The sequence below is a fragment of the Medicago sativa genome, chromosome 5, assembly GCF_051527215.1.
Source record: "Medicago sativa cultivar Bolivia chromosome 5, Bolivia_mono, whole genome shotgun sequence".
NCBI classification, from domain to species: domain Eukaryota; kingdom Viridiplantae; phylum Streptophyta; class Magnoliopsida; order Fabales; family Fabaceae; genus Medicago; species Medicago sativa.
This window is the reverse complement of record NC_140753.1, coordinates 48,674,903-48,686,110: the sequence shown is the minus strand read 5'-3', so window position 1 is coordinate 48,686,110 and position 11,208 is coordinate 48,674,903. Positions and strand designations below refer to the sequence as shown.

Here is an 11,208-nt window from a genome sequence, read left to right as displayed (position 1 = left end):
TACCTCCATAATCATCCAAACAAGTGTTGCCAATAATATTTTCGTTGGAAAACAATATTTTATTTGGTAGCAATGCATGAGTTGCTTCTCTTGCATGAATCTTTTTTTAAAGAAACAATATTAACTTTATACCATCCACTCCGATTGTTACGAGTGTTTAGACAAAATTTTGGCACCCACCATGAACTTGCTTAGGTATTAGGTAATTTAATATTTGAAGATGCACGTATGATGCTATTGCCAAGGTATAAGGTGACGCTTAACATGGTGACGTTAAACTATGACACCATCGTCGGGAAATATGATTGCTGCGAACTTGTTCCATGCAAGGAAATTTACCGAATATATCACGTTTGTAGAAAAATCATGAGTGGAGTTGGGTAGCTCAACAAGTTTGAGTTAAAAGATTAAAAGAATTGAAGATTTAAAGATACGGATTTTAAGCCATGATGATGAAAAAAAATACTAACATAATAATTAACATATTTAACATTTGTCATTAATAATAATAATAATAATAATAATAATAATAATAATAATAATAATAATAATAATAATAATAATAATAATAATAATAATAATAATAATAATAATAATAATAATAATAATAATAATAATAATAATAATAATAATAATAATAATAATAATAATAATAATAATAATAATAATAATAATAATAATAATAATAATAATAATAATAATAATAATAATAATAATAATAATAATAATAATAATAATAATAATAATAATAATAATAATAATAATAATAATAATAATAATAATAATAATAATAATAATAATAATAATAAGGGTGCCCTCTAATATGGACCCCCTAATAAAAGGTCCACCAATGAACCTCCTTGTATGACCTGCTACAAGATGTCATAATATTTAAAAAGTTTTTTAATCAATATTAATAAAAAAAAAAGGAAAATTACATTTACCTCCCCTGAGGTTTCATTAAAAGACATTCACACCCCCTCTAGTTTGGGAAAAACATCCACCTCCCTTAGGTTAACTCTGTTAGTCATAAGTTAACGATTGGAAAACCCCATGTTTGTCTCAAAAACAACAATCCATTTCCCTACGTAAATTTTCACAAGAAACATGCCCAGAAACATGAAAAGCCATACCTTCCCACTATCTATCTCTCAAACTTTACAACTTCTAGTTACTTTTCTCTGAAACGTTTACTCTTGTATATTGTTTCTTTATGTTCTTCATACTTTGTTTTGTCCCTATTATAGTTTTGATTAACGCTAAAAAGTAAAAAACCATCTGGTGCACTTAGTTCTTTCAACAAGTGCAAGTGCAAGTGCAAGTGCAAGTGCAAATGAGTAGCCAAATCACTCGTGAAAATGAGTAGATATTTCATGGAACAAGGAGGATGAAGCCTGTTTTGAGAAATATATTGTTCATTTACAAGCTAATACTTTGGAGTGATTTGTATTAAATATTGGGGTGATTTGTAATCTAAATTGTCCGGTGACAAATTTTTGATAACGTGGCATACATTAATATTTCATTTTGATAACGTGGCATACATTAATATTTCATTGACAAATTTGTAATCTGATGCAGTTTATTGAAATATCGTTTCTTGACAAGCTAATATTCATGTTAACGAATTAGCCTTTCTTTCAATTTGGTTTTCTGGTACATTTTCTGAGTTTTTAGGACTGTCGTCTGCTACATTTTTTGCGGATTGGACGACATATTTTGCGGACTGTCATGTTGCGTTTTTGCTGAGTTTTGCGGACTATCATAGGGTGTGTTTTTGCTGAGTTTTGCGGACGGTCATACGGTGTGTTTTTGCTGAGTTTTGTGTACGGTCATACGCTGCGTTTTTGCTGAGTTTTGTGGACTATCATAAGTAAATTATTAGGCCATGCTTAGTGAATTGGTTAACTATAAGCAAATTTGCTTGACCAGCTTTTTTTTACTATCAAATTTAGAGCATATGATTCAAAAGAAAATTGAAAACATGATTCAAAATAAAATTCCAATATATACACGTTGAACACAAAATCCTCTTCATTAATTCAAAACTAAATATTACAACACAATGTTTACTGCTCTACATAGAATTAAATCCCAACACAATTACAGTTCCAACTTCTAACACATCAATCATCAAAAATTGGAACATATGAGAGACCATATTCTACATTTGTTTTTACTCAAACACCTATGCTCGTTAATGACATTATCATAGTCCCCTTCCAGCTCCACCAATATAATGCTTGATGATGCCAATATTCTTGATGACACTGAAGAGAAAAAAAATCAATTTGACAAATCAACAAACACATTATGCTCCAATTACAATATCTCAAAATGCATAAAATTGGAGAATCAGTTTATCACATACCTCAACTTTGGTCAACCAACGTACTTAATGGTTTCCCTCTGAGAACAAAAATAGATAGAGGAGCTTGAGAGAACAAGATAAGAACATAATTTGGGTTAGGGATGTTAATTTAGCGAGATTCCCTCGGCTTCTGTGTGAACAAGACAATGGCTTCTGGATGTAAAAAACAGAGAAAGTGAGAAAAAGAAAAGTACAGATCGGATAAAGACAATCGTAATCGAAAAGCTGAATGAAGAGAGATCTAGAAAACTATTTGAAACATGAGAAATTTATGCTAGAAAAACCTATCTTTTGACAAATCAATTGAAGGAGAGTTTTTCTTTTAGCTTTTGGAAATTCAATTGTGAAGTTTATTCCGTGAACTAACAGACGTTTGTTTAAGGGGGAAAAGTGTCTCCTAAAAAATAAATTAAGGGAGGTTAATGTCATATTTAAAACTAGAGGGGGTTTGAGTGTCTTTTAATGAAACCTCAAGGGAGGTAAATGTAATTTTCCCTAAAAAAAATTAAAAGAACTATGCTGGGACCCATACTCTTCATCTCTCTTCTCAGTAAATTCCTTTCCTTCTTCTGCGATGCAATTTCCTTCATTCTTCATTTCTCTTTTTCATCAATTGTCATTTATGAATCTTAAACTTCTCAAACAAAAATTCTAAATCTTCAAAAAAAAAAAAAAAGACAATTGATGGCTGTGGTTGTGTGTGAAGGAAAATCGATTCAGAATCACTTCAAAAATTACAATCAATCGATTGTAATTCTAAATGGCCTCAAACAAAACTTCTCAAACAAAAATTCTAAATGGAAACTGAGCTTGTTTGAAACACTTTTCAAAAACTCTTTTCTAGTTTTTAAAAACTTGAAAATTTAAAACTTGTTTGCTAAACTATTTTTAAAATTACAGTTTTGGAAACTATTTTGAATTTTTTAGTTTTGGGACTAAAAAACTAAAACATGTAAAAGGATAACTATTATGAAAAGAGGACTTGTATATTTCAAAAACTGAAAACAAAAATTATTTCAAACAGGCCCTTAAATCTTCCTCTCTTTTTCATCAATCTTCAGTTTCCTTTCTTGCGTTTACTCCCTGCCACGGATCTGTTATTGAGTTCAGATTGTCCCTCACCAAAACAACCCAATCACGATTTTCATATGAAAAGGAAGAAGTTTCACTTGAATCCAAGGAGTGAGATGGTGAGTGTTTCAACGTGATATGGAAAGAAAAGTGGAAAAAGGCTCCCGTGATTCTCCTGAAAAATAACAAAATTTTGATGGGTAAAACTATAAATTACCTAATTAACAATATTGTTTTTTATATAAACTAAGGAAATAACAAGTGACCTTCAACAACATGTAATTTTAGAGGGTCCATGGTTGGTCCTTCAAAAAAGGGGTCCATATTAGAGGCCACCATAATAATAATAATAATAATAATAATAATAATGAGAAAGTTGTTTTGAAAGAAATTTAGCTAGATCCAGGTTCAAACAATGCTTTGACTTGATCAAATTTGTTGAACAATAATTCGTGGATGTAAAGGGCAGTAAAATGGTTTATGGTTATATTGGCATCACCATTAATTTAGAGTTAAGGTGGAGAAATTTTTAAATTGGCTTAAAATTTGGTGATGAAGGTTCGTCGAATATCGCAGCTTGATTAGATGCAATCTAGTGTGACTTGAGTGTTGGAAGATTGGCTTGGCTCGTCATAAATCACGGCGAGATTTCTTGCAATCATGGGACGATTGTGGATGAGGTTTGCAACGGTAATGTGTGTGGATTAAAGATTGTGACGCGATCTATGCAAATCATGGCGCGATATGGCCTAAGTCTGGGGGGTACTATATAAGCCTTTATTCATCATTTTTTTAGTGGCTTCAAGAGAAAGAATCTTGAAAAACCAGATGAGAGAACTTTTAAGGAACTTGGAGTCTGAAAGTTGAGTGTCTTTAGGTGAGATTCTTGGGTTGGGAAACATTTCTCAAACACCTTGGGTAGTGAAAATCTCATTTGGGAAAAGATCAAAAAGCCTTCTCTTTAGAATTAATTGCGGGATTGAGTGACTTTAAAAAATGGATAGAAATTAGGGTTTGTTCTTTGAAAGTTTGGAATCTAGTATCTTGTAAACTCTTTGTATCACTTATCTTCATAGTGAATTAGAGAGTTTCTCCCGTGTCCAGACGTAGAACATATTAGTCTGAAATAGATAAACAAATAGTGTGTTGATTTTTTTTTCCTATTCTCTTAACTTTGTTGATTTGGTTATACTTGTGGTTTTGCTTCACACACATATGTAAATTTGTAGTTGTTGCTGCTTGAAGCTATTTGAATTACTACTTTTTTTCACACATTTAAAGTTTAGGGTTATGCTAAGGGCATTTGTGAAGAAAACCAAAAGTAGTATATTTACATTAGATTCAACTAGTTTTGACTTTTAAAAAGTTAAATTCATTACTTTTTACCATTTTCCAATGCAAAAATTTTATTTTTATTATCTTAACCAATACCTTAAAAGCACGCTTTAACATTTCCCTAAAGTTTATTATGTTAGCTTACTCTAGAATTCACAACAGATGACATGGAGAAATGGATTAATGGGACAATTTATTTATTTTTTTTTAAGAAAGAAAGGGATTGAGACTTCTTGACACAATCTTTTTTTTTTTTGGTGGTGTCTGGGGTTCGAACCCCGGACCTTGCATATATTATGTATTGTCCTTACCAACTGAGCTAAGCTCACATGGACTTCTTCTTGACACAATCTCATTTTTCGAGAAACATTATTTGTAAATTAAACTACCATTTCCTTAGATTGTGTCCTAGGAAAGGTGGCTAAAAATAATCGTCAACATATCTCATATGATAATATTATGGGATAGATGGTTGGAAGGCGTTTCCAGACAAATTAGTCCCAAACCTTTTTTGAAGAAGAAGTTTTACCTCACACCCCTATATTTATACTTTGACCTTAAATCAAACTACCTAGTTTACCCTTTTACTTGTTCACCTCCACCTTTTTGAGAAAAGCGTTCTCACAGACAAACATAAAGTGCATTATTGGAACCCTTCTATGCCAAACATATCAGAAACGTTTCAATTTTCCATGGCAAAAGTGTGAGTTTCTATCTTCCTTTCCATGCGAAACATTTCAATTTTGTTTAAATTACCCGAATTATTTGACTGAGGGTTCTTTGGGTTTGCCATGGTCACTTAGCTTCCCAGAAATCATTTTCTAGTGTGGGTTCACGAAATCATTTACCACTTGTACTTCGATTGAACTCCGGAAAACGCATGCAAAGCGTTCCGATTGATTGTTTTTGGAACCATTTCTTTGATGTTTTCGGTTCAGGCTGCGTTTACCACTTTTTTTTTAACAGAAACTTTTGTAATAAAAGAAAGGATGCAAGCAGTGGCGGATCTTGACTTATTTTGTAGGGGGTGTCAAATATTGTATTTATACAATATTTGGGGGGAGTCATGGCTACCATGGGCTGGCTCCCATGAAGATCCCCCACTGGATGCAAGTGAAACTTTTTCTGGGACCAAGCTGTCATTGTTTTTCAGTTTACTGTTATTTTATAGATTAATTTACCGTTATATAATTATTACTCATCCTTTGAATCTACAAGAAACAAAATCTGGTTTTTCTGCATCGTTGAATTGCATGTGGACAAGGGGAAAAGCAGGATTTTTTTTTTATTGAAAGTCACTTTTTTTTTTTAGTTGTGATATTTTGACAATCAAAGTTGTCAAACAACCGTATATATGTATCATTTCACACTGTTTTTAGTTTTTTAATAATATTTTCCATGCCTCGTTTTGCGTGCTAGCTTTGGATGCATTGTTTGGAGATACGGTGTGCATAGCGACAACCATTTTTGGTTGTCAAAATATCATAACTCTTTTTTTTTTTGAAAGATTATTGAAAGTCACTTGTTGTTATTCATTTTGATATTGTAAAAATAACAATGGATTTGTAGAGCTTTCCGGTATACGTTCTGGAAACATAAACATGAGTGTTCCGAAACTTTGTCGACGTAAATATGAGTGTTCCAAAATATTTCAAAAACGTTTTATACTGGAGAAAAAAAATGGAAACACATACATGAAAGAATATTATGTGGCAGTGAACTCATGTTAAATTGGGAATTGTTCAAAGTGGGGTGAAAAATTAATGTGTATAAGGTTAAATAGTAAAAAGGATAAAATTGGATTTTTTTAATATTTATAGGGGTGAAAGTATTAAGTTGGGTATAGGGTAAAACTTCCTTATGAAGAAAATGGTTTTGAAATATGAAAGTTGACACAACCTTATTTAAAAAATCATCTAAAACTAAAAGACCATATTTGTTTTTGGTACTCATAGGTGGTGGTCAAGTCCTTTGGCTTGTCTGGGCATTGGCTAACCACTGTGGTTTTTTTCTCCACATTGTTCCCTTTTGTATATTTGTAGTGGCATCCTAGGCACACCTTGTGCTTGGGAACTGTTATCGGTGTGGTAATATAATTGCACTTTGGCTTGTTAAAAAAAAAGAAAATCATCTAAAACTATATTCTTATTGTTCAAATATATTTAAGTTGATAATATTATATTTAGATTTACTGATGAAACTCTTTTCCATGATTTTTCTTATTCTCAGATAATAACAAATCAAAATCCTCTTATTATCAATTTAAAAATAAAATACAAATGCACGTCTTTGTAAAACACATTGCCCTCTATCACATAAACAAACAAAAGCCACCACCTCAAGTCTAGCCAATATTACAACAATATCACACAAAAAAGAGAAATAACAATTTTGCTTCTTAATCAAATATCTCAATTATCATCTTCATAGACCTCAATGTTCACATTCCCAGCTAATAGACTCGCTTTCCAACTTTCTTCTTCACTACTCTTTATTATGATATCAGGTCATCAATAGTTCATTCAAAAAAAAAAAAAGTAAGAACAGTATATTATATATAAATAAATATATAATTAAAGCAGAAAAATAGATAGGTAGACCATATAAATTAAAGCATCAAGATATAATTTCACATAATAAGTAAGTCATAGGATTGTTATTCCCTTTTGTCAAAAAAAGAAAAGGATTGTTATTTTATTCCCTATTTATTTTATTTTTTTGATAGAATGATATTCCCTATTACTTCTTATTGTTAGAGGAACATAATATAATTTACTATTTAGATATTTTGCAAAAATGTATAGATTATTGTAAAATATCTCCTAAAAAATAATAATTTTTTTAACAAAACATGAATTAAATATGAATTTTTAAATGCAAAAAATATAAAAATTCATATTTAATTTATGTTTTGTTAAAAAATTCTAATCTTTTTTTGGAGAGATTCTTATAATATTATAAATTTTTCTGCAAAATATTATTTAAAAATATGAATTCTACATGAGTTTACTTTAAAGTAGGGATCAAAAGTGAGTATAGAAAACTTTTTGAGGACTAAAAGTCGACTCACGGGTGAGTTTGCGGTTGTTGTTTAAGTTTCCGATTTTGGGCCATCAATGCTTCACGTTCTTTCTTGTGGTCTACTTGCTTTTTCAAGTGCTGATTCTGTATCCTTATTTGTTCATTGGTGGGTGGTAGTACTGGTCGTCTTCCTCCGCAACAAAAAAATGGCGTAGAAATGTGAAACTAAAGGTTCTCAAAATAAGCTTGTGTGTATCCAAATTATCTCACCATTAGTAGTTATTTATATCATTGAGTGATTACTTGTTGCTACGTTACAATTACACTACCTTATTGTCTTAGTCATACATAGCCACCTAATTTGACGTTCCAATGTTAATTTTATGTGAAATGCGATGGTAACATTGTTGTTGAAAACATTTTTAAATTGAAAGCAGCTCCCCCTGGGTAATCATCCAAACAAGTGTTTCCAATAATGTAGTCGTTGTAAAACTTTAATTTAATGTAATGTTTGATTCTCCGGGATAAATATTTTTTCGTCAAAGAATCAAAGATACAATAATAATATGTACCATTCTTCAAAAAAAAAAAATAATATGTACCAATCACTGCGTTGGTCTTAAAATATGATATTCGAGGATGCACGTATGATGCTATTGCCAACGTCTTCTAGTTTTGTAAGGTGACGTACGTTTTACACAATGACATCACTATATATGAGGAAATACTTGTTTTGGCAAATTGATCTTAAATCAAGGCACCCACCACGGTTGTCAAGTTATACCGATACATGTCTCTTACCATGGGAGATGTTAGAACCAAATATAATTTAATTATTAAACCCTAGAATCAATCGAAAGCTTCTTGAATTCATTATAAACGAATAGTATTGTGGTTTGCCCTTCTATAGATCAACACATTCCCTTGAGAGAACCACTTTTATCCATTCTATATGATTATGTTTGATGATGTAGACTACTAGAAAAAATGTGTGACCTGAGATCATGCATCCTCATTTATAATCCAAATTCGGGTTAACCATCGATACTATTTAGTCTCTATAAATTAAAGGTTCACACCGTATTAAATATTTATAAGCCCACATAAGTCAAACCTTATTAGATCCCTTTCAATTGAAATTAAGTTAACTAGTTAAGTGACAATTCACAATACATAAATATCTAAGAAAGTTCAATATATACTTGATCGTATCTGATAAAAAGGCGAATGCCGACACGGTGCTAGACGGTGGTTGTAAGCGGTTGCCTTTGGCTGGATCGACGGGGTGTGTGTACCTGCAAACACTTTGACACTCAAGTCAATATTGAGTTTAGAAGAGGGGGGTTAGGAGGGTAGAAAAGAATTTAACCTTGGGGACTGCTGAGAGTCTCCTTTATATAGTGTGGAGGCGTAGGAGCCATTGTAAGGCACATGTGGGGCTCTACAGTTACGAATTTGTGGGAATCGTCACCGCCGAGCGAGCTTCGCGGGAATGTGGGAGGAGACATTATCATTCAGGTTTGACCTGACATGCTACGAGCAACCCCTCGCGGGGAGGGGTGTGTTGCGAGTAGGTGACCCAAATGCGGGATTTTGATCTTATTGGATTAGGCCTATAAATATGGGCTTTAAAGTGTTTTGCTCAGTTCAGAACAGTAGCCTCCCAAGTCATTGCTCTTGATTAAGAGTGATGATTCAAGGACAAAGCCAGTATCTGAACTGAGGGTGCTGCTCGTTGAACACTTCTTAAAGATGGCGACCTTCAACTTCATACAAGTTTTCCGTGCTCATGAGAAGCTGTTTGAGCAAAGAGTTTTGGGTCTGCAGGGAGCAGCGGCGCTCGTAAATTTGTTAGCTCATCTACGAGGTACTCCTGTTTATTCTAGAAGTACTCGAGATAAGCTTAGAAATAAGTGCTCGCCCAACTGATTCTTGGGTGATGCGATCAACATATTTCCTCGTCAAGAAGTTGGTCGCTTGTCTTCTCAGCATTTAATGCGTGTACCTCGAGGACGAGACCGAGGGGACATGATAGAGGGGAGGGCTATCGTATACATTTTGTTACTCCGTAGTCATTTTTGACATTAATCAAACATGTTTATCGGCTAAAGATTGCACGGGTATACAATAGATTGGCTTGTTGATAACATCTTCAATAAACTTATGCTCTTCGTATACAATAGATTGCTCGTCATAAGAGATGATATTTTAGCAGCTCAAATGTTGGTTCTACGTAGTGTGTATCAAAAGAAAATATTCTCCGAGGACGTTCACACACAGACAAATATCGACATACCTAATACATCTTTAATTATTTCATCAAAATATTCAAAATTGTTGCTTCCATATCCCTAATTATAGAAATTTGTTGTAACACGATCATGTCATCTGTTTACGAATTTAGGCAGATAATTGATAGACCGTGACTGGTTGCACCACTCTACATTAATATGAACATTATACTTTAACAACAACTTATTATATGGTACATATCAATTAGAAGCACGGGTAAATAAAGTGAATTTAAATGTTTTTATCATTATAATCGAAATATAAACATATAAACTATCAAAAGTTAATACTTTCTTTTTAGTCAAGATCAAAAGTTAATACTTTAGCAACGGGAAAAAATAACAGATTTTTTTATTGATATCAATGGACATAGTTTATAGTTTTATGATAGAATCTCTTAAAAAAAAAGTTTTATGATAGAAGACATAAATAACCTCTTAATGGCAAAGAATCAAATTGAGGTATTTTATATAATTTACGGACTTTATTAAAAAAAATTTAAAGAATTTTGTTCATAACATCTTATTAGCAAAGAATTAAATTGACAAATTTATTGACTATTTATAAAAAAAAATAATAATTATAGACTAAATGGACGAAAGAGTGATAAATATAGACTAATTTGATGTTTAAGCCTTTGGACACAAGCCAAAACTGGAAACATGTATCAAATCACCCATTCAGGAAATTTAAAGAGACAAATGTAGTCGTCTCCTGAAGGATAATAAATGTAAATCTCTTTATAAGTGTTCTCTAAGCTCTAAGGTTTTCTTGCTAGTAGATAGGATGAAGTTTACCTTGTGGAATTGTTTTTAGACACACACTCTGACCATTCTCGTTCCAACTACGAGTGGAAAGTGAATTATATAATTTCTGTCCTTGCTAGAGCCAATAGATGTTAGCGCAGCTAGAAGCTTGAAACTCAAGCAATGTTCTAGGGTTTTTCTGTTTTGTGGATTAGAGAGAATGAGAAGAGAGAATAGATGATGAGAATATAGAATGTGAAATTGTATTATTGATATATGAACAAATGTACAAAGAGGTAGCTTATATACTAGAAATAGTTAGGTTGCTTGAAACACAAGCTATGTAACAAACCCTAATCAAATAAGCTATTC

The 11,208-nt window shown here is 32.0% G+C and overlaps 1 long non-coding RNA gene across 1 annotated transcript; it reads right to left on the bottom strand.

Moving 5' to 3' along the window:
* Positions 1–7,007: 7,007 nt before the first annotated feature.
* LOC146922617 (uncharacterized) lies at positions 7,008–8,056 on the bottom strand. The gene is made up of 2 exons (XR_015012533.1): positions 7,848–8,056; positions 7,008–7,266 (listed from the first exon to the last, which is right to left on the bottom strand). It is a non-coding gene; the product is annotated as an uncharacterized LOC146922617 (long non-coding RNA).
* Positions 8,057–11,208: the final 3,152 nt, after the last annotated feature.